We start from the raw sequence: 24,542 nt of genomic DNA, 5'->3' as shown, positions 1-24,542 counted from the left end.
CCCAGCCACTGCGCACACCGAGGAGAGGCAGTGGCCTTGTTTGGGGAGTGAGCTCAGTTTTGGGACTGAATCTGCAGTGGGGGTGCCTCAAATCTCCTGGACTAGGGAAAGTTACAAGGGTGGATTGAGGACTCAGAACGTCTCCCACCCCCTGACCCATGCAAGCCCACAGAAAGCCTAGGCACCATTCAGGCACCCAGTCTGCAGTGAATACAGTCCTAGCCACAGCGTGCCCTGCGAAGGAAATGTGGCTGCCTTGGAGAAAGGGGAACTCTCATTCATTGCTGGTGGAAATGCAAACTTGTACAACTACTTTGGAAATCTATTAGGGCTTCCTCAAGATCCAGCTATTCCACTCCTTGGAATATATCCAGAAGATGCTCCAGCACACAATAAGGACATATGCTCAACCATGTTCATAGTGGACTTATTCATAATAGGCAGAACATAGAAACAGCCCAAGTGTCCCTCAGTAGAAGAATTGATAAAGAAACTGTGGTACTGTCCCCTGGAAAGGGAGGCCTGGTGGCACTCAGAGGAAGGATAGCAGGCTACCAAGAAGAGACTTGATACCCTATGAGCATATGCTGGGGGAAGAGGTCCCCCTCAGTCACAGTCATAAGGGAAAAGAGTAAGGGGAAAATGGGAGGGAGTGAGGAATGGGAGGATACAAGGGATGGGATAACCATTGATATAATATGTATAAATTAATAAAATATATTTTTACAAAAAGAGGAAAAAAAGAAACTGTGGTACATTTACACTATGGAATATTACTCAGCTATTGAAAACAAGGAATTCTTGAAATTTGTGGACAAATGGATTGAAGTAGAAATGATCATAATGAGTGAGTTAACCCTGAAGCAGAAAGACTCAAATGGTATATACTCACTTATAACTGGACACTAGCCCAAGGGGCATGTCCCATGAAAGCCTTCACCTACCAGGAAAGTGGGATAGATGTGAGGACATTCTACTTGGACTCTAGGTAAGAGAAGTATGGGAGAATGGAGAAATAAAAGTATCCAGAGGGAGCTAGAAACCTACAAGAACATTATGATGGGCAGATCTGGGCCCAGGGATTCTGCTCAAACTATGGAACCAACCAAAGACAATACATGCAGTAAACATTGAACCCCTACCCAGATCTAGCCAATGGAAAGGACATTCTTGACAGTTGAGTGGAGAGTGGGGACTAACTTCGACAAGAACTCTGGTACCCCTATCTGACCATGTCCCCTTGGTGGGGAGGCCCGGTGGCACTCAGGGGAAGCATAGCAGGCTCTGTATCTGATCATATACAGAGGGAGTAGATCCCCCTCAGTCACAGCCATAGGGGAGGGGAATAGGGTGATAGTGGGAGGGAGGGAGGAATGAGAGGATACAAGGGATAGAATAACAATTGAGATGTAATATGAATGAATTAATATAAAAAGTTTAGAGAACAGGGTTAGGATGTTTAAGGGAAATATTAAAAGTATAACCCACAAGGTATCAAATTTTTCCCAACTTAAAATATTTAGAAATTTCCTGATTTCTTTGGCATGTTGTAGAGGAATTTTAATGTAACAACAGGACTACTCTGGCAAGTGATCACATCCACAGACCTAGGTCTGTGTGGTCCATCTGGAATACAACCATGCTCTTAGCATACATCTTTAACCCCAGTGGCTGAAATAAGTATCCTTAGTCCTTCTGGCTGGGTTACAGACATGGCACACCTTTAATCCATCTGTCTCGAGTTTAGTATAAACCTTTAATTCCAAACAATATTATCTATCTGAGTGACAGATAAAGTGATGACTCAGAAAGATTTAAAAGAATGAATGGTAGATTACACATAGCTCTCAGGAGAGAGAGAGAGAGAGAGAGAGAGAGAGAGAGAGAGAGAGAGAGAGAGAGAGAGAGAGAGAGAGAGACTATGAGAGAGAAGCAGACAGACAGACAGCTGATTGAAGGACGTGCTAAGAGCTGTAAGCCCAACAGCCTCAACACAGTGGGTATAAGGTCACTACCCACAACAGGGAGGACTAGGTGGCTGAGTAATGAGAGCTAATGTGGTGGGTCTCTCTGGGGGCTTAAGCAGTGACCAGAGAAAGCCACTGCTAAGGTCCCTTTCAGCCACAGTCACTCCTTGCACTTTTTGGCAATGGGCTCTGCATAACTTCACTATGGAGGATGCATGTGCTCAAAGCATTTACAACAGGGGCTTGTATGTAGGAACATCCTGGGCAGGGTGCCAAACTCAGCCGTGATTTCTCTATTTTCTACCACAAGCTCCACTTTTAGCATCCAACATTTAGCTGTAAGATTCATTTGGAGTTATACTATGAAAATAAATTTAATGAGAACTGTAATATGCTAACTAAGAAGGCAACAAGATGCTCCTTCCTTGAAAATACAGCTGAAAAAAAAAAGATTTTGTCTGTTTTACTAAACATTTGTTTCTGGCTGGTTTTAAATTTACAAGGTTTTATATATCTTGTGGGTATAAATTATTGATTATTGGATATGGTTAAAAATCTGTAACATCTGTAATGAAATGTTAACCTACCTTTGTAATTTATGGTTAAAGCTCTTCTGAATGACAAATGGCGTAAGTCAAATAAAAGAAACAATTCTTCATAGGTAAGTTTAAATTGCGATAAATTTCTTATGTAATTCCCGTCATACTGGACTTATAAATGATAAGATTTAAAACAACGTTTTTAAGGTATTTGAGTGGCACCTCTGTGTCTTCACATACAAGAAATTTTCTTGCTGACAGCCAAATGTTGTTACATATAAAGAATACACTTGGTATTCACTTTAAAGACACTAAATGCTATTAAAATTTTGGTTTTATTTTATAAAAATTATGGTTATTCTCTATGACTTCTCTCTTTAAGTAAACTGCTATATCTCTTGCTTATAAAATAAAAATTTTATTAACTGCCTGTATAAATTTACAACATGTGATAAAAAAAATTGGTTATTGCTCCAAAAAAAAAAAAAAACCCCAAAACCCAAAAAACAAAAAACTTAGCATCAGCTCAAGTGGTTAAATTAATGGCTATGAGTAGGGCAGTGGTGGGACATGCCTTTAATCCCAGCACTTGGGAGGCAGAAGCAGGTAGATCACTGTGAATTCAAGGCCAGCCTGGTCTATAAAGTGAGTCCAGGATAGTCAAGGCTACATAGAGAAACACTGTCTCAAAAAACAAACAAACAAAAAATAATGGCTATTACAGCTGTCCTTGATATGGCTAATGCTTCTTTTAATTTATATACTGATAGCCAATATATAACTTGACCCTTACAGATTTTAGAAATGGTTCCACATATTGAGACTACTAATATTCAAATACAATTACTATTCTCTCAAATACAGAGATGCTTACATACAAGGATTCATCCTAGTTATATTCAAGCTCATTCTAGATTTCCTGGTCCTTTAGCAAAAGAAAATGGTATGACAGAGCAAGCTACTAGACAAAGATATTTTCTCAGATTGAACTTGCTTAAAAATCTCATGCTTTGCATCAACAAAATAGCCAAAGTCTAAGAAAGCAGTTTCATATAAGTCGAGAAACTGCTAGAGAAATTGTTAATGTCTTATTTGCCCACATGTTATTCTGTTCCTCCATATGGAATAAATACTTGGTGTTTGATTTTTAATAAATTATAACAAATACTTTTTATTCATATACCAGGATTTAAAAAATTAAATATGTACATGTTGCTATATATACCTATTCAGGGTTTATTATGGCTACTGCACAGACAGGAGAAGCAACTACACATGTTGTTTCTCATTGCCTGAAGAGTTTTGCTACACTTGGTGTGCCTGCTGTTGTAAGGGTAAAATTAATGCCCTATTCTATATGTAATGTATATTCTACAATTAATGCCGTGGTCTGTGAGAACTTTTCCTGCAGGTGACTGCTGTGTATTCCTGAGCCGATGGCTTTCATTTCCAAGCCCTTTCACCTCTCACACTTCTCTATATCGCTATGGAGAACTAGGAAGGGATATATACACTACAATGTGTGCTGTGGACATGTGTTGTGTGGATTCAAACTTGGGTTTTCACACATTTGTTGCAAGCCCATTTCCCACTGAGCCAAATTCCCAAATGAATTAACCTGGTTAATCAGATGGATATTCTTGACCTTGGAAAGACATAGAAAGAACATACTTTAGGGAGTAATATTCTTTAAAAAAAAAAAAGAGAGAGAGAAAAAGAAAAAAAGAGGAACACACACCAGGAGGTGCTAATATTAAATGGTAGGATATAAATCATTCTGAAAAAGTTTGGATAACATTATTAGATTCCATTGTATGAGGCTGGTGATGATTGTTCTGTGCAAATGTTTTACCACATTTGCTACACTCATAAACTTTTTTCCTGTGTGTTTTCTGACAAATTTATTACAAACTGATTAGATTCTTTTTTTTATTTTTAATTTTTTACATATACTTTGATAATATTACATGTACATACAATAACCTACCTATAGCAAGAACCTTAGCACAGTAGGCAGTGCATCAGCCTAATAAACTTTCTCTTTAGCATATACTTTTTCATGTTTTCAGAGATGACCCTCTTGTGAAAATGCTTTCCACATCGATTACATTCATAGTATTTCCCTCCAATATGAATTCTTTCATGATTTTGAAGAAGAATGTGACCTGCAAAGGCTTTACCATGTGGATTACATTTATGAAATATTTCATGCCCTTGAAGAGTAGTATGAAATATAATGGCTGTACAACATTGATATTCATAGGGTTTCTCTTCAGTATGAAGTTTTCATGACTTTCAAGACTATTGTGATGAGCAAAAGGTTTGTCCCATTAACCACTTTCATATGGTTTCTCTTTACCATACATTCTTTCATGTGTTTGAAGGCTACTGTGATGTGGAAAAGCTTTAGCACATCCATTTATTTCTTTGAGTTTCTCTCCTGTATGACTTCTTATATGCCTACGAAGTTGCTTGTGACGTGCAAAGGCTTTACCACATTCACTACATTCATAGGGTTTCTCTCCAGTATGAATTCTTTCATGAATTCAAAGACTACTGTTATATGAAAAGACTTTACCACATTGACTACATTCATAGGGTTTCTCTCCTGTATGAATTCTTTCATGCCTCTGAAGAGAACTGAGACGTGCAAAGGCTTTACCACACTGATTACATTCATAGAGTTTCTCTCCACTATGAATTCTTTCATGATTTTGAAGACTAGTCAGATAGGCAAAGGTTTTACCACATTGAATACATCCATAGGGTTTCTCTCCAGTATTAGTTCTTTCATGATTTTTGAAGGCTACTGTAATATGCAAAGGCTTTACCACATTGAGTACATTTATAAGGTATCTCTCCACTACGAATTCTTTCATGCCTTTTAAGATGACTGAGACGAGCAAAGGCTTTATCACATTCACTATATTCATAGGGTTTCTCTCCAGTATGAATTCTTTCATGAATTTGAAGACTACTGTTATATGAAAAGACTTTACCACATTGACTACATTCATAGGGTTTCTCTCCAGTATGAATTCTTTCATGACATTTAAGAGTACTGTGACTTACAAAGGCTTTACCACATTGACTACACTCATAGGGTTTCTCTCCACTATGAGTTCTTTCATGATATTGAAGACCGTTGTCATGTGCAAAGGCTTTACCACATTCACTACATTCAGAGGGTTTCTCTCCAGTATGAATTCTTTCATGCATCCGAAGATGACTGAGATGTGTAAATGCTTTACCACATTGATTACATTCACAGGTTTCTCTCCAGTATGAACTCTTTCATGCCTTTGAAGATTACTGAGACATGCAAATGCTTTACCACATTGCTTACATTCATAGGGTTTCTCTGCAGTATGAATTTTTTCTTGCCTTTGAAGATGACTGAGATCTGTACTACATTGAATACATTCTTACGGGTTTTCTCTAGTATGCTGTCTTTCATGATTTCTAAGAGTACTGCCATACAAAGGATTTACCACATCGATTACATTCATAGAGTTTACTCCAGTAGGAATTCTTTCATAATTTTGAAGACTATTGTTATGTATAAAGGCTTTATCACATTGAGTATATTCATAAAGTGTTTCTCCAATATGACTTATTTCATTCCTGTAAAGGTAAATAGCAAGTATATACTTTTTACCACATTGATGAAATAGATGAGGTTTTTTTTTATGCATGATTTAATTTTACAATTTGGTCTAATTGAAAAAAGGAATCAGATCTTAAGGTTTTGTCTCCTGCTGTTTTATTCATAGGCTATCTCCTCATTTTGAGTTCTTCACAGCTTTACCTCACTGATTGCATTCAATACATTTTCCTGTAATGTCCTGACTCAGACTACATTTGCAAAGTGAACCAGGACAAATACAAGAATTTCCACATTCTTTCTAGTTACATGGCTTTTCTTGCTTGGTGGCTGGTAAATGTATTCCCAATGAAGTTGGAAACTCAATTAATTGTAAACATTTATATAACATTCACAAAGACTCTCAAAAGGAAATTCAATCATACCTTCTAATCATTCTGGGAGAAAGAGAGGTCCTGTGCTTCTTTCCCTATCCCTTATGCTCTCATGGCTTGTATCTAATGTGACCTATAATATATGTATGAAAGCAAGAGTACCAAGTAAATGCTATCCACAGTGCATTAATACAGTTTATCTTTATGCTCATGATAGATATATAATAGAAAGATTAAGGTTTCTCCACAATAATATTCTTGACTCTCATAACTGCTCACTAAACTTTACTAAGTCACTCCTAGTGTGTAACATAGGACTTGCTACACACTACTTGTCTATTGGAAAGTTTTGTACATATATTTATTATCTAATTTATATTTATGTCTATTGCAATACATGGGGCATAAAACTAAAAGAATTGGCAATTTGCCTGGCATGATGGCACACACCTTTAATCCCAGTACTTAGGAGGCAGAGGCAGGTGGATCTCTGTGAGTTCGAGGCCAGCCTGGTCTACAAAGTGAGTCCAGGACAGCCAAAGCTACACAGAGAAACCCTGTCTCAAACAAACAAACAAACAAACAAACAAACAAAAGAATTGGGAGTTCTAGAGAATAAGTTTCAAGTGCTGAAGCTGTTAAAGCATTGTTTCCTTGTCTTGTTTCTTAAGGAAACACCTTGTAAACATGGATAAGCTACTTGACATTGAGGTATATTGTACTGTATAATTTGCTAATCATTGTACATTGTACATAAGTACATTGATGAATGTACTAAAAGCTCTGCTTATTTACACTGTTGCTTTTCCTTAAAACTTCCAGGATACATTCAAATATCTTCAAAGGTACATCTCTATCAGCTGGCACATGAAACTCACCTTCCATGTACTTGAGAATTTTGAAAATGTTCTTTGATATTGTGGTCTTCCCATTTATAACCTAAAATATATTACCTAGAAATAAATATTATTGACAGTTACTCAAAATGTAAGTTACTATCCTCAGTGAACCTTAGAGTTATGCCTTATATCTCTACCACATTCTGCTTCTTTCACAATAGAAATTACAGAAGAGCATCAATAACCAAGAAAAACTTTCCCCCATATTTTAAAAAGTGCAATAAAATTCAGTCTTACCTACAGCAGTAAGGTTCCTGTAGGTCTCCTGCATCACTTCTTTGTAGAGACTCTTCTGGGAAGGAGTCAACAAAGGCGATTCTTCCAGAGTGAAGTTTATGTGAACATCATCATAGGTCACACATCCTAAAATATCCAATAGAAGTGTACAACAGATAGCTTAAAACAGACAAAACTATCAATGTATACTTTATTGACAGTAAATTTATATAATTCATGTGCTTTCCAAACTTATTCATGACATCCAAGTTCTATGTAATCATTAAGTCATTTTAGGACAAAACTGAAGAGGAGGTTCACCCATGTCATTTCAAGGATATAGCCTTGAAATAGAAATACCTATTAATAGATATATAGATATTGAAAAAGAAAAAACAAACAAACAAAGCCAACCATATGAGAAGGCATCACAGAAATTATAACCAACTACTAACTGAAAAATCAAAACAAAGCAAACAAAAACAAAGGCATGCAGGGTTCATTGGTGCACGCATTCAACCTCAGCACTCTGGAGACAGAGGCAGATGAATTTCATTGAGTTGGAGGCCAGCCTGGCCTATGGAATGCATTTACAAGGACAACCTGAGGTATATGTTACCCATCAAAACCACCCAAACAATCAGCCAACCAAAGAAACAAAAATGATAGACAAAAACACTGAAGGTCTCACTGCAATTCTTTAGAAAAAACATGTATTTTCTCCAGTTCTTCATTATTTCCCATAAATGTGAATTGTCAGTTTATCCTGTAAGATTAATAAGATCTTACAAAACGGAATGCATATTCAAACAGCTTGTGATGGACAGATGAAAATGTAAGCAATATATATGTATGTCATTAAAAATATAACAGGACAGGACAGGACAGAAGACATGGGCCAAGAATTAAGAATATTTTCTGATATTCTAGAGGAGATGAGTTCAATGCCAGTGCTACTTATATGGGTGCACACAACTATCAATTAGTCTGTGTTCAGAAGTTCTGAGGCTGTCTTCTGACTATTCTAAGCACCAGACACGCAACATGCACACTTACATTCATAAGACTCATATTCATTTTTTAAAGGTTTCTGTGTCACTTATTTATGAAATAGTGGGTTTGGGGTAACTGCTGTATTGATTCATATGATTATTATGTTTTTAATTTTTACTTTGTTCACTTAATATTTGAAGCCTCATTCCTTTTCACTTCCTGGTCCAAACCTCTCTTCCTCCCCCTTGTCCCCTCCCATTCTCCCCATGTCTTCAGTAAGGGGAAGATCTCCTCCCCTTTCATCTGACCTCAGCCTATCAAGTCTCATCGGGACTGCCTGTATCTTCTTCCTCTGTGCCCTGACAAGGGCACTCTGTCAGGGGGAAGTGAACAAAAAGTAGGCACCAAAGTCCTTGTCAGAAATAGCTCCTACTCCCCATATTATGGGATCCACAGGGGAACTGAGCATAGGGTCTAGCTCCTCAACTATGCATGACCTTGGTTGGTGCCTCAGTCTCTGAAGCACTCCCTCCTCCACCTGGATTTGTCGGATCGATTGGTCTCCTTGTGGGGCTCCTGTCCCCTCCAGGTCCTTCTATGTCCCTACTCTTCCATAAACACCCTGTGCTCCACCCTGGCTCCGAGTCTCAGCATCTGCTTGAATCTCCTGCTGGGTGGAGTCTTTCAGAGGACCTCTATGGTAGGCTCCTGTCCTCTTCCGTTTCTTCAGTGGCTTCCAGTGTATAGTCTATTTGTCCTTCTGAATTAGAATTAAGTATTCTCTCCTTGTTATTTAGCTTCTTTATGTCTATGTATTATTATGTGGTTACCCTATACAATGTGGTTAATATCTGCTTAGAAGTGAGTATATACCATGCATATCTTTCTGGGTCTGGGTTACCTCACTTAGGATGATCATTTCTAGTTCCATCCATTTGCCTGCAAATTTCATTCTCCTTGGGTTTTTTCATTTTTCATTATGTTTCTTTTTAACATATATTATTGTACATGAAGATAATAAACTACATTCAGCAGGAAGAACCATGAGACAATCAGGAATTATATAAATGTTACATTCATAGTGGTTTGGCTATTTGTATTTGGCAAACTTGAAGTAAACATTTTTCCTATCTTGTTGGGTCTAAATTTCTGAATGAAAATCAATATCTATCATATCTCATCTCTATTAACTTAAAACATCTAACTCGACCTAAAAACATATTAACTCCTAACCAACTAAGCTTAATTGTGAGACTAAACTATCTGATCTTTAACTCCATCAGAGACTTGAGAAGGAATAAAACTTACCTGAATGAAATGGAAGTGCAGGTTAGCAGCTTCCAAAATGAAAAAAAAAAATGACTGAGACAGTTTACTGCCTGAAAAGTCGCTGAATGCTCTCTATAACGTTGGAGCATTATTTTCAGCCTTCTAGCCCAATATATCTGACAGACATACATGCGAGGCAGGAACTATTGGGGACTTGCTTACGGTGTCTTGGCAGACTCTAGATGAGAATCCACTTTAATTTTTTTGTGCATCCCACACACCTCATACAATTATAATGTTAGAACTGTATAATGCTTATGAAAAATTATTTTTTAGAACAGCAACAACAACAACAACAAAAAACTGGACTGACACTGGATCAGACCTGACAGGATTCTTTCCTCTCAGCATGCTTAATGCTGACATCCTGCATCCTCCATGTTCCAGCCTCAGGTGCCTCAGTTGCTGTTACCAATCAGAACAGAACAGCTTCTGGGACAGCCTTGTAGAAAGCTTCTGATCCCAATTGGTCCAGCATTACAGACTGCCCCACACAGGACTCCTATTAAGCCTGGAGTTCTCAACATTTAGAAAATGGACCACAAATGCTATCCCTGGCCTTCTCAACCATTTTCCCCAATTTTGGGGGTTGCCCCAAATCAGTCTGAAGAAACCTTAAGAGAATGACAACCCATTTCCTCTAAGGAAGTTAGGTGGGGTTCTGTTTGCTCTTTTGCTCTACAGATGCTTATTTTCATCAGGAGTTGGTTATAAGTTATTATAGGTCTTATACAGAGAGAAAACTGGCTTGGGCTCAGGAATGTCTCTCTTCTCCTTTATCTTTTTTCATAGGTAAGGACATAGGAGCTGAAAAGAAAGAATGGGGGATATAGGAATATAGAGGGAGGACAGAACAAAAGGTAGATTATTGCATCTACTCCTCAATGCAAGGCCTTAATTGTTACTCACAAATAAGGTTATTTTTAATTCATTGGTATAGAATTTTGTATATTGATGAAAAATGAGCATAATTCTTTGTTTTTAAGACCTGAGTAGTAGTCCAGTGTATAAATGTCCCACAGTTTCTTTATTCATTTTTCTGTGGATTCTGGAAACAACCTATATGCCCCTCAACTAAAGAATGGATTAAAAAAAAAACTGTGGTACATTTTCAAAATGGAATACTACTGAGCTTCTAAAAACAAGGAAATTATATTCATTTTTAATAAATCAAAACAAAATAAAGGAAAGAATGTCCTTCATCTTCAATCCAATGATGTAGGAGGCTCAGAAAGTACTAAAGTCATGAATAGACATCAACCTGGGAAACAGAATGACACTCTCTGCCAAAGTTCAACATTCAAGATGTAGGTGAAGCTCAGCGTGACAGCAAATGCTTGTCACCTACAAAAACCCACATTCCAGGCCCATCTTCCAAAAATATAAAAATAAAAAAGCCAGGCATGTCATCTCACACCTTTAATCCCAACACTTTGAGGCGAAATCCGACAGGTTAAGGCCAAGTGAGTCTCCAGAGCTAAATTCAAGACAGCCAAATTACATGGAGAAAACTTGTCTTCAGAAACAAAACAAAACAAAACAAAAATAAAAAGTAAAAAATAAGGCTGGCAAATGGCTTTATAGTAAAAAGCAAATGCTTCCAATCTACCTTATATTATTTAGAAATAGTCTATAATGGAGGTGAGGGCATGAAAACACAAAATGGATGCTGACTTGTCATTAAATCACAAAAATATATACACACCATGAACTAATTGGACATGGGCTGAGGCTATAGACACTCAAATCCTATCCCCAATGCCTAACTCCCTCTAGAAATCTTTGCCTACTCAAGACTCCATTAGCACCCCAAAAGGAAGTAATCAATGAGAGACAAGTGTTCAAATACATACTTCTATCTGGGAAGTCTTTCAATCAATCTACTAGTATTGACCCAAGTCACTATAGGCTTCAGGTCACCCCAAGATTAACTTCAAAGGTCCTTATGGTCTGCACCAGCCCATGTTGTTCAAATGTCCAAAGCCTCTTATGAAACTCAAAGCAATCTCTTGTAGAATCTGGTTGTCTCTGGTATGGCTAGTGGTCCATCGAGAAATCTGAGTTCTAGGAATGTACGTAGGTGTGTGGCCCAGCAAAAGGAACTTGCAGGGGACTAGGTGTGGCTCACAGCTGCTGTGTTTTCCTTGTAGCCTTGTTCAAGAAGGGTGCTGGCAAAGAGATCTCACCTGTCTTCCTCAAGTAGCTACCAAGGTCCTGCAGGGATCAGTGTGCTGGACCAGGAATGGAGTGCACAGGGAAAACAGTGTAGAAAATACCGTGACTACTAAAAGTATCTATTTTTCTTATGATAAAGGAAACATATCAGGTTTTTAAGGAAACAGTGAATGATTTGTATTGTATACCTAAAGCAACTTGTTTTGCTCCAATTGCTTTATAAGTCACAAGCACTAGCAAAACAGGTTTATCCACACTTTCATGTGTATGGTTGTGTATAAGTATGTATACTTATGTATATATATAACATGTATATATATGAATATATGTATTCTATGTATATATACATGACACACAAGGAAAATGGTGCCAGTTTGCTTTCATCTAGAGTTGCAGGTAATTATGAGATTCCTGATTATAGTGTTGAGATTAGAACTCAGTACCCTCAAGAAAGATAAGTGCTGAGTAACTTGCACAACACCCATAATAATTTGTATCTAATAAGCTAAGTGTCTTTTATAAATTAGCAACAATAACAAACCTAAATAAATACAGAAGTAAATAAATGATCATCATTATTAAAATGTTGGGTATGGTCAACTTACCACATAAATGTATTGCAATCCAAAGAAAATTGCCAATAATTTATTACAGGAAAGCTGATTTCAAAGCAACATTAAAACTGAAAGCTGAATGCTCAATAGGATTATTAAAAAATAGTACACATTGACAGAATATAATTTCTATAGTTACTATAGAGTTACACCAAGAAAGACTGTGAACATTATTTGTGAAAGAATAAAGTGATATAAAGTCATGAACATAAGCACAAATAGCCAAGTTTTAACCAAAAGTCTTAAAAAAAAAAGTCAGACTGGAAAAATAGAATCTTGACCAATATCACCCTACTTCAGGTGATTCTATGTGTATGGAAATATATTTGTATGGAAATTAAATAGAGGTTGGCCAGGAGGTTGCAGACCTCTCTGACTCTCTGTCCTTCAGGAAGACACTCATGCCTAACCAGAACAAAAAACCAAATAGGCCAGTCATCCTAGACCCAGCACCCCTCCCCTCCTCATCAACACATCCTAGCCCTCAAGTTGAGTGGCCAATCAGGGCTTAACGACAGGACATAAGTCCAACCTCCAACTCAGCTGGAGACTACCTGCTGGATCAGAGGCTACAAAGACTTGCATAACTACTGCCCGAACTTGGGCGGAGACACTCTGTTCAAGCATATACCACAGTTCAGAAGACCAGAGATAAATAGGAAGCCAAGCAAGAAAACACTAATTCAAAAGAGACAAGCCCAGCAATCAAGACGTAAATGAATAATCACCTGAAATGCAGATGCCAAAACACCAGGATAGGAATACAACAGGAAACAACCAGGTCAGTATGTCAACAGCTATCCTGTCACAGCAAGCCCTGAATTTACCAGTACAGAAGAAAAGAACCTTAAAACCAACTTTATGAAAATCATAGAGACCTCAGAGAATTGAATAAATCACTTAAAGACATAAAAAAAAAAGACAAACAAAGAAAATGGAGTAAATCTCTTAAAGAAAGCCAATGAAACAAATAAATGTGCTAAGGACCAGAAACAATAATGAACACAAAAACTGTGGGAATTATGGAAATAGACAATCTAGACAAGTAAAAAAGAGGAGATGCAAGCATCACCAAGAGCTAAAAGAGACAGAAGAGAATTACATGTGTGGAAGATTCTATGGAACAAATAGGTAAATTGCTCAAAGAAAATGATCAATCTGAAAAGATTCTCATCACTAAACACACAGAATCTCTGGGACACCATGAAAAGTCTGAACCTAAGAACAATAGGAACACAGAAAGGATAGCAGCTTAATGGCACAGAAAAGATTTTTAAGAAAAGATTACTATACCCAGGAAAAGTTTCAATCACGAGAGATGAAGAATATCAGATTTCAAAATAAGGTCAAATTTCAACAATATTTATATACAAATCCAGACCTACAGAAAATGGCAGAAGAAAAACTCCACACCAAGGATGTTAACTATGTCTATGAACATACAGGAAATTTATATTTTCACAGCAGCAAAACTTGTCCTGTCTGTCCATATCTATTCAATAAAATATGTGAAGTTCTAGCTAGGGCAGTATGACAACAGATATTCCCATAAGTGATGGGAATATAAAATGGAAAGGAAGTGGTCAAAGTACCATGAATTACAGATGATGTATCTTAGTACATATGAGAGATCCCAAAAGTCGTTCCAGAGAACTCCGAGAGTTGATAAATATCTTCTGCAAATTGACTGGATACAGAATTACATCAAAACAAAATAGCAGTAGCTCTCCTATATACAAATGAAAAATGGGCTGGTGAAAATATTTTAAAAATACAACTCACAATAGCCACAATTAATATAAAATATTTTGGGGTAACCCTAAGCAAGCAAGTGAAAGACTTGAATGACTATACTGTTAGAGAATTTTCATTAGATTCTTTAGTGAATGAAACTGAAGAAGACATCAAAAGATGGAAAGATCTCCTGGGTTCCTGCATGGAAAAAATTGCAGTCAAAATTGCAATCCTGCTAAAAGCAATCTACAGATTCAGTACAATTAACATGAAATTTTCAACACAATTCTTCTCAGACCTTGAAAGGACAATACTCAATTGTGTGTGGAATAACAAAAAACAATCCTGAACAGTAACAGAACTTTTGGAGGTATCACCACCCCTGATTTCAAGCTGTACAACAGAAACATAGTCAAAACATCTCATAAAAAGAGACATACCAATCAATGGAATCAAACTGAAGACCCCCACACTAATGATCTTCAACTAACTGTACTGGTCTATCTTGATATATGGATTGAGAAGAAAAGAAACAGAAAATTATTTATCATCCTGCAGAAAACTCAATTCCAAGTGGACCACAGAGCTCAACATAAAACCAGATGCACTGAACATGACAGAAGAGAAAATAGGAAGCACCATGAACACATTACACAGGAGAAAGCTTCCAGAACACAATACCAATCATGCAGGCATTAAGATCAACAAATGAATGAGACCTCAGGATACTGAAATGCAAAGGACACCAGTAATAGACAAAATGGTAGCTTACACAATGGGAAAAGATTTTTATGAAATCCACATCCAACAGAGGGCTAATATACAAAATACAAAAGGAACTTAATAAATTAGATACCAATGTCCAAGAAATATTTTTTAAATGTTCAATATCCTTAGCCTTCAAAGAAACACAAATCAGTGCTATATTGAAATTCCATCATCGACCTGTCAGAACGGCTAAGAGCAACACAGTAAGCGACAACTCATACTGGCAAAGATGTGGAAGAACAAGATCACATGTTCATTTTTCTTCTGAGAGCACATTTTATAGCCACTATGAAAATTAATACGGTGGTTCCTCAGATACTTGGGAATCAAGATCTCAAGACCCAGCTTTACCATTCCTGGGCATAGACCCAAAAGATGCTCCATCCTACCACAAGGACATTTGCACGACTATATGCATAAAACCTTTAGTCATATCAGGCAGAAACTGGGAACAGCCTAGATAACACTCAATAGAAGAGTGGATGAGGAAAATGTGGGATGGTTAAATGATGGTGTATTGCTCAGCTCTTACAAAAAAAATAGGAAAAAGAAATTCACAGGAAAATGCAAGGAACTAGAAATTTTTCATCCTGAGTAATGAATCGTATGAAGCAGGTGGGCTGCTTGGTCTTTCTGTGGGTCCCCTACAAATTAAAGCTACAAATTAAGTCTAACATGGACTGTTTCTTGCCTCTGGATTCCTGTCCCCCAGCAAGGTCATGATGTCTGTCCTCAGTGGAAGAGGCAGCACTAGCCTGATGAAACATGGTGTGTCAGGGCAGGCTGGTAAGGCGGCTTCCCCTTCTCTGAGCAGAAGGGCAGGGGGAGAAGAAGGAAGTGGGTGGGACGGTGGGACTGAAACAACAATCATAGAACCAGCATGGGTCTGCACTAGGCCCTCTGTGTACCTGCTGTGGTTGCTTGGCTTTTTTGTGGAAGTCCTAAGAGTGGAGGTAGGTAGTGGCGCCTCTGACTCTTTTGACTGTTCATGGAACCCTTTCGCCCAATTGGATTGCCTTGTCTAGCTTTGTATATGTTCATGTCTCTTTGGCTACGGGATATTTGTGTGTGTGTGTGTGTGTGTGTGTGTGTGTGTGTGTGTGTGTGTGTGTGTGTGTGTGTGTACACACAGAGAGGTAAGAACAGATCAGCATGTCCCCTGGAGGTGGAGATACAGGCAGTTGAGAGCCACATGATATAGGTCCTAGGAACCGAACTCTGGTCCTCTGAAAGACGATCAAGTCCTCTTACCCACTCAGCCATGCCTCCAGCCCTCGGATTCCAGTCATGTGTTGCTGAAGGATGAGCCATCACCTCTTTTCTAACAGTTTCTAACCTCTTTGTAAAACTTGTAAGAAAAACATAAAAGCAGAAAGCAATGGTCAGACCATCTAGAAACCAGACCTTCATTTTCCCCCACACATCAAAAGCAATGTGGGTGTGCACACTGGATAGTGATGTTACGAGCTCAACAGTGTCCCACACCCTTGGCTGCAAAGCCTCACTCTCCCTAAGGAATCCACAATCAGAGAAGTTTAGCGGCCAAGAGACATTGCCCAGGTCACCACACAGAGGGAACAACAGTCTGTTTCACGTTCCATTCCAGTATCTGTAGCTCAATTGGCCTGCTACCCCTGACATGAGTACAGTAGGCCTCACATTCACCCTGGTATGGCTGCTGGTCTCCCTCACTAGGGAATATGGTTGTTAGGCCTTCCAAGAATCTCTCCTAAACTAGAGCCACCCACTGGGTCACAGGACAGTATCACATCCCCTACTGGATGAACAAGGATCACATGACTAGGACAGCACAGCCTTCCTAGCTCACCTTTTTACCCTCTGGTCAGATAGGGCCCCAGCCTGAAAGTTAAAGTTCTTTCAGTCTCCAAAAGCACTTCATGTTCATCTTTGAAGATGTAAGGTCCCTTGTATGCATGTGCCACTTCATACACAATATCTGGAGGAGCCATTTTTTTAGCTTCACCATTGGAAAGTCCTGTAGCAACGATTCTGAGATTCCATCTTACACCCAACAGAATGGCTAAGATCAAAAAATTCAAATGACACCACATGCTGGCGAGGATGTGGAGAAAGGAACACTCCTTCATTGCTGTTGGAAATGCAAACTTGTACAACTGCTTTGGAAATCTATCTGGCGCTATTTCAGAAAACTGCGAATACGGCTTCCTGAATACCCAGCTATTTCACTCCTTGGAATATACCCAGAAAATGCTCCCCCAAACAGCAAGGACATATGCTCAATTGTGTTCATAGCGGCTTTATTCATAACCAAAACCTGGAAACAGCCTATGTTCTGGCCTGCGGGGTCTTCAACAGGTACCTGTGGAGGGGGCAGACAAGTGGGGGGACAAGAGACCCTGGAATGCTCTAGCAGGTGTCTACCTTTACAGCTGCTATAATCACAGAAGAGGAAGAAATTCCAGAGAGAAAAGGGAAATTGTAAAAGATCTGGTTAGTCAGGAAAAAGTTCCCGAACTGCTGCTTGCAGGCAGCTGGCCTTTAATCTGATTTTACCAGTAGTCATACTGGAAATGCTAGTTTATAGCTAGAAAGGAGTAGCTAGGGGGTCTTAGAATGACCGTCCCCCACAATAAACCACAACAGGTGTCTAACTGCCAATCCACGACAAGGTCAGCTGGTTTCTGGTAAATGACAGACCACTGGAGAAATAGGAACCTAGGCTCTCACAAGATGGCTGAACATTGGCCATATAGCCCATCCCCTAAAAGCTTAAATGTCCCTCAGTTGAAGAATGGATAAAGAAATTGTGGCTACATTTACACCATGGAATACTACTCAGCTATTAAAAACAAGGAAATACCAAAATTTGTGGACAAATGGATGGAACTAGAAATGATCATACTGAGTGGGTATGATCCAGAAGCAGAAAGACTCACATGGTCTATACTTATAAATGGGCACTAGCCCAAAAGGCATGTCCCAATGAAGTCTTCACTTACCAGGAGAATGGGATAGATGTGAGGCCATCCTACTGGGACTCTAGGTAAGAGAAATATAGAAGAATGGGAAAATAGAAGGATCCAGAGGGTCCTAGAAATCTAGAGGAAGAACATCATGATGGGTGGATCAGAGCCTAGGGAGGTCTGCTCAAACTACTGCATTAATGAAGTACAATACAAGAAGTAAACATTGAACCCCTACTCTGATCTACCCAATGGACAGGACATTCTCCACTGTTATGTGGAGAGCAGAGACTGACTTTGACTTGAACTCTGGTGCCCCATACTTGACCACTTCCCCTTGGTGGGGAGACCTGATGGTACTCAAATAAAGAATAAGCAAGCTACCAAGATGAGGCTTGGTAGCCTATGACCATAGAGAGGGGGAGGAGGTCCTCCTCAGTCATAGACCTAGGGGAGGGAAATAGGGTGAAAGCGGGAGGGAGGGAGGAACAATAGGATACAAGTGATAGGATAACAATTGAGATGTAATCTGAATAAATTAATTAAAAGTATGTTTATAATTGATGGACTGAAATTTTAAAAAGCACAGACTATTTAAAAATGGAGAGAGAACATCTCAAATCAGGAATTAAAACATAAAGTCATTACTATATTATAGAAGCAGAATGTCAAATCAGGGGTAGAAATTGGGACTATATGGTAGATGTTATAGGAAAACATGGGCAATGTATAAAATAAACCAGATTCATTACACAATATATTCTAACTTAAATACTAAATATATGAATAAAATCTTTAGTAAAACAATAAAAAAGATATCCCCAGGACTATTTCTTGAGTACACAAGTGTCTGACGCAGCAGATCTTTATTCACTAACAGGTTCCATAGGTGTCATGGGATGAGAAAGACAGGAAAAACAGAAGGAAGAAAAGATGAAAGCTGGTGTGGGGAGGTCTTGCACAAGACAGGTCTCATGCCAAGCAAGCTGATTAAGAAGAATGACATCTGGTATACTACTTCCAGGCAAAAATGGAAGGGAATGGGGCACTTCTATGAATACAGCAGAAACAATCATACAATGTAATAAACACAGAAAGAAGGTAATCAAACATGCTGCATAAGGGTAATGGGATCTTAACATTAGTGACCTAGCCCACAGTGGCCTTGGGATTAATAACCACAGCCCCATGTGGTGGTAAGAATTGGGGGGTCTCAGGAACAGAAGCAACCCCTCCCAAAAGGCCCTGGCAGCAGAATGTGACCAATTTTCCCTAGCATATTCATGGTTTCGGAGAAGGAGCTATCTCTTTTTCTGTACCTCAGGCTCTAATGAAAGCTGCTGAGGCCTAGGCCCCAGGCTTTTACTGGATCTGCCAAGCATCTTCCTGGGGTTTAGAAGGAGCTATGCTTCTTCTCCACACAAGGGAAAGTCTTGCTTGATCAGGCTAGACATCAAGACAACAGTGTTTTCCTTTCCAAATAGTTGTCATCTGGGGTCTTCATGACCATATGACACAACTATGCTTTTCTCAAGAAAAACACTGGATGGTCATGGCACACCAGGCCATATTGTTGGTTGTGGTGCTATAATGCTCCATTGAGCAGCTTGTTAGACTGCTGTTTCTTAATATGAGGAATGGACTTGTCCAAGTTCTCTCCTTGGTTTTAATTTGGAGCCAAATGTCTAGATAATCCTAGTGAATGAGCATGTTTTCTAGCACCTAATCTCTAACAACCTTGGTTAACATACTATGTATTTTGGAGAGTTGTAGAGGCAGCCCACTCTTAGCTAAATTCTACTTCATGGAGTGCTACCTAACACATGAGAGTCCAATTACCATTTGTAGGAAATTAACTCCAAATGGATCTCACTCCTAAGGTTTAAATGCAAAGTGCAGAAATTCTAGAGATACTAGAGGAAATAAAACTCTCTGAGTTTGGTGTCCTGCCATTTTCTAATGCTTCACAAATATATGTATCAGACATACTGGGCCAGAAGGCTGAAGATCATGCTCCAACATTATAGAGTTTTGGGTGTCTGTTCAGGCAGTAAATTGTCTCTGTCATTTTTTCATTTTGGAAGCTGCTAACCTGCTGTTCCCTTTTACTCAGGTAATTAAATTTATTCCTTCTCAAGTCTGATGGGGTTAAAGACAAGAGAATTGATTTTAAAATTAAGCTTAGTTGTTTAAAAATTAAAAAGATACTTTTAAGCCCAGATAGATACTTTTAGGTTGATGGATTTGAGCTTTAATAGATGTTGATTCAGGTTCAAAACTTTAAACTTACCACAATAGAATAGATAATATTTTCTACAAGCTTGCCAAATACATTTTGATTAGAAATTGTGTGTGTAAGTCTTACCTATTAGTTTTTGTAATTTTTCATAATTGTACTTACTGAATATAAAAAAAATGGCCTTTTTTATTTTGACAGAAAAGGGGAGATGTTGGGGGATAATCTGATGTATTCTGATGCTAATTTCTGCTTGCTGTCTGACCCACCATTTGCTTAATAAAAAGCCATCCCACCTGGGCAGGGCAGGAGATAGGTGGGGGTTAGAGGAAGGAATTCTGGGAAGAAGAAAGGCCTGCCAGGAGGAGAGAGACCTGAAGTGAAGAGAGGAAGGCCGCCATGGGTTAGCTGGAGGAGAAGCACATGGCCAGTGGCATGGATGGAGAATCCAGATGAAGAACACTAGCAAGTATTTGGGATTATGGATGGAAGGTAGCTTGATAGAAATTATTAGAAGCAGATGGCATGGGATTGAGGCAGGGATCCCATGTCTGCTCCACTAAGGGTGGTAATTTAGAGTATTGATATCTGCCCTGCCCCAGGTTAACTAAGGCTGTTTGAAAATATAACAAGTGTCTGTGCCCCTTGCTCACCATATCCAGGCTTCTAGGATGGCCTGTGCACCTATCACAGCTCCCCGCAGAGATCTGACTAGCTTCGGAACTAGCTGACTCAGCTTCGGAACTGGGCCCAGAGGCCGGAAGAGCCCGCCTCCCTCAGCTTCAGAACTGAGCCCTGAGACCGGAAGAGCCAGCCTCCCTTCCTGACTGGGTAGTCCTCCCACACGTTCTGATTGGCTATAAACGCTGAGAGAAAAAAGTACTTCCCTTAGGAGTAGAGTTCACAGAAGGAACAGTGTTTCCTGGGACTATTTTCAGCCACAGGCACTGGTCTTGGAGATTGGCATTTCAGCAGCCCTGCCCCTGGCCTCCAATAGTGGAGACTTCCGTCTTTTAGCACTTTCTAGGTGTTGGGTTAGAGTGAAAGCCGAGGAAACTCACATCAGATACTGAAGCTTAAAAACGTAGGCTTTAGCCGGGCGGTGGTGGCACACGCCTTTTATCCCAGCACTCGAGAGGCAGAGGCAGGCAGATCACTGTAAGTTGGAGGCCAGATTGGTCTACAAAGTGAGTCCAGGACAGCCAAGGCTACACAGAGAAACCCTGCCTAAAAAAAGAAAGAAAGAAAGAAAGAAAGAAAGAAAGAAAGAAAGAAAGAAAGAAACCGTAGGCTTTATTTTTCTATGGGCAAAGAGAGTTGTTCAGTTTGCGATCTGAACCACAACCCTCAAGGGAAGATGTATCGCATATTTAAAGGGTGAAAACCATAAGATGAGGGGAGCTTTGGTGGGTGGTGGGGTCATCAAGTCAAATTTAAAATTATATGTTCTGAAAGAGAGTATCTGCCGGAGACTGGGCTGATCCAGGACACCTGGCCTCAAGATCCTTATTTATTCCACTAAACTTTGGTCCTGAATCCAAGGTCTTTGATTCATCCTCCTAGACATTCACACAAAGCTGAAGCTGATAAGGGAACAAAAAATAAATAAACAATTAAATAATGAAATAAAATAAAAATGGGTCATCTGTCTGGAGTTACTGAGGGCTTAGCAGGAAATATATTTTACAACTTAGCCACCTTCGTTTAGATAACATCACGATTTACATTATTTTTTAAAAGTTTAACAAATAATTAGTAAAATATTTGAAGGCATAGGGTAGGACCTACCCAATTCCTCAATCTTGGGAATATGGACCGAGTTTAACCCTGGCCACAAAATGAGGGAGCAGAAAACAAAGATTTGCTTTCCTGAAGGCTGGGCTCTGGGGACCACCTCTGTGCACAGACACGCCCCTTTTTTTCTTCTGGGCGCAAGGTGGAGGCCACAGCTGCAATGTGGAGTGGAGACATTTTCCTGTCCCACAGATGGAAGGTTGCCTAAAATAGTAACAACTAAGGAGAGATTTTAGAAAACAAAACCTTTGTTCTGCGTCTTCATGCTGAGGTCAGGGAACTTCAGGTACATTTAACCTGAAGGCAAGGCTACTTCAGCAACCCTGAGAGAAAAGCAGGAACCAGATCACAAACACAGTGACAGGTCTTTCTCTCAGCAGAAGGATGGATGATGGCTCCATTCCCATAGGAGTTTTCTTCCTGAAAGTCAACTTGACAAATTAATAATAAAAGTACAGTATTCATGGAAGAGTTGAACACTTAAAATGAAATTGTTCAAAGAAGAATGTCTTTTATCAACACTATATTTAGTCAACATCCTTCCTGGGAGTTAAGGTGAAAAAAAACATAGCCATATCAGTCAAGGCTCTCGAGATGAGCAGAATGATAAAATGAATCTCTGTGTGTAGGAGAGGGGTTTATTAGAATGGCTCACAGGGCCAGCTAGTCCAACAAGTGCTCTCTACCAACTAAAAGTTGAAGAATCCAGAAGTTCAGTCCAGAGTTCAGGTCAGCGGCTGGATGTCTAGGCTGACTTCAGTATTCAGTAAGATGTCAAAACAGTAGCCTCTAAGACAGAGACAGAGAGGCAGATAGATAGATAGATAGATAGATAGATAGATAGATAGATAGATTTCTTCTTCATTGTCTTTTATATATGTAGGATACCACCAGGTGTGGCTAAGATTAAAGGTAAATCTTATAGCCTCAAAAGATCCAGATTCATGGATGGTCTTCCCACTTCAGAAGCTTAATTAAGAAAAACTCCTCACAGGTATACCCAACTGTGTGAGCACCCAGTGCCGTTACCTGCTGAGCCATCTCTTGCTCCTATTTTCTAAATTAAAATTTACTTTTAGAATCTTTGATTAAAATATATTACTACATTATTCCTTCCTTGTCCAACCTCCGTGCCTTCCAAAGATCTTCACTTCATACTTTTTCCTTGATAGGTATGAATATGTATGATCTAATCTGTGATTATAACATGGTGAGTCTGGTTCTTGTTGGCTGTGGATATATATTTTCAGGACTGACCACATTGCCTTGGTGACACACATACAGAGTTTGTCCATGCCTGAGCCTAATTCTCCCATTTACAGGAGAATTATACTCTTTAATGAGCAATGGGAGTTTAACCCCTATAGTGACCCGATCTGCCATGGACAGAAAACGTTTTCAATTATAGAAAACACCTCAGCACTTTAGAACACTGATGATTCTTTGAGACTACCCAGTTTCCATCCTAAGTTCATCCATAACCTTACAACTATTTGTAACTCCAATTTCAGGGATCTGTCACCATCTCCTGGCCCTCCCTAGGCAAGCAACAATGAACCACACATGAAGGAGCCAAAAACTGTGGTTTTAAAAGAATGAAAATCCGAATAATTCAACTTTACCAATAAAGACTCAGGAGCCAGATACTTGGATGAAAAAAATGCTATCTCATAGAAGTAGAGAAAACACCCAGCTGACATTCCTACCTAACTCATATCTTAGAGGAAAAAGTCCAAAATGCTCACTAGATCAACTGATGGACCAGGGGGGGAAAACCATGTTTTTAGCATTCTATTTGTACTATCTCAATGAGTCCAAAGTTCTGGACCTAAATCGCTTTGTAACAGAACACCAACAGCCTAGGCCTTAATGTCAACAATTAATAAATGGGACCTCATGAGGCTGAGAAGCTTCTGTAAGGCAGGAGACACTGTCAAGAGAACAAAGCGACAGCCTACAGACTGGGAAAAGATCTTCACCAACCCTACATCTGGCAAAGGTCTAATATCCAAAATATATAAAGAACTCAAGAAATTAAACACCACCAAACCAAATAACCCAATTGAGAAATGGGGCTTGGAACTAAACAGAGAATTCTCAACAGAGGAATATCAAATGGCTGAGAAACACTTAAAAAGAAATGCTCAACTGCCTTAGTCATCAGGGAAATGCAAATCAAAACAACTCTGAGATTCCATCTTACACCCATCAGAATGGCTAAGATCAAAAATTCAAGTGATACCACATGCTGGTGAGGATGTGGAGAGAGAGGAACACTCCTTCATTGCTGGTGGGAATGCAAACTAGTACAACCACTTTGGAAATCTATCTGGTGCTATCTCAGAAAACTGAGAA

General features: G+C 39.1%; 1 protein-coding gene across 6 annotated transcripts in view; it reads right to left on the bottom strand.

The window, feature by feature from the left end:
- Positions 1-24,542, bottom strand: part of LOC311583996 (uncharacterized protein) — a 98,921-nt gene that overhangs the window by 26,211 nt on the left and 48,168 nt on the right. For 3 of the 6 annotated variants that reach the window (XR_014774744.1, XR_014774746.1, XR_014774747.1), the window contains exons 10-11: positions 7,621-7,746; positions 7,363-7,437 (exon numbers count right to left, since the gene is read on the bottom strand). The gene's annotated coding sequence lies outside the window, so the exon portion shown is untranslated. Of the gene's footprint in view, positions 1-6,535; positions 6,618-7,145; positions 7,438-7,620; positions 7,747-24,542 lie in introns of those variants that run through there. The other 3 variants (XR_014774743.1, XR_014774745.1, XR_014774748.1) reach the window with 3 other exon arrangements.

This window comes from Acomys minous, assembly GCF_964271855.1.
Source record: "Acomys minous genome assembly, chromosome: 15".
In the NCBI taxonomy this organism is placed as follows: domain Eukaryota; kingdom Metazoa; phylum Chordata; class Mammalia; order Rodentia; family Muridae; genus Acomys; species Acomys minous.
Note: the sequence above shows the minus strand (reverse complement) of the source record. Positions and strands in the feature narration are given on the sequence as shown.